The following is a 680-nucleotide window of genomic DNA, read 5'->3' as shown; positions in this document are numbered from 1 at the left end:
GGGTGGGAGTGTGGATTGAGGACAGGATGAGTTGGAGACCTGATTCTATCATGGGCCTTCTCTGGAGAGGCTGCCTCTCTGTTGAGAAGTGGAAGGAGAATGTCTAAGAAAGTAATCTGAGGCACTGACTGAGTGGAAGTGGAGAAGGAAAAACAGGAAAAATGGGGAGGTCATTGAAACCTAGTTGCCCGCTTCTATCTGAAAATAACCTTTTTCAAAACATAGTTTATATTGATCATGTACGTAAGAATCTCATAACCTGTGGGTTAACATGCAATGCCAGAGCTCAGCTCCATAACTATGGAATGTGCATTCTTCACAAACTCTAAGGTAATTTTTAAATGTGTTGAAAATCTTGTCTTAAAGAATGAGGTAAGGTGGGAACTACTTATATGCAGGTTTATAAGACTGTTTTTGAAATTTTATGTTTTGCAAAGCTAAAGACTCTCATGTTCTTCAGAAATTTCCTGGAAATATAAAAAACCCCAGCTTAAGTGTTCCGTTTGCATAAGTTCCAGCCCATAGGTCCTTATCCCAACCCATAAGGGCCTGAAAAACCATTTAAAAAGGGCCTCTTTTGTCAAAAGATCCTATCACAATAACTCTTAGAGTAAGGCCTCCCATCTGCAACCCCTTCCAGCCCTCCCCCAGAAAAATAAGCAGTTGAAGAATTCAAACTC

The sequence above is a fragment of the Papio anubis genome, chromosome 7 (genome assembly GCF_008728515.1).
Source record: "Papio anubis isolate 15944 chromosome 7, Panubis1.0, whole genome shotgun sequence".
In the NCBI taxonomy this organism is placed as follows: domain Eukaryota; kingdom Metazoa; phylum Chordata; class Mammalia; order Primates; family Cercopithecidae; genus Papio; species Papio anubis.
The sequence above is the reverse complement of the archived record's forward strand: the minus strand, read 5'-3'. Positions refer to the sequence as shown.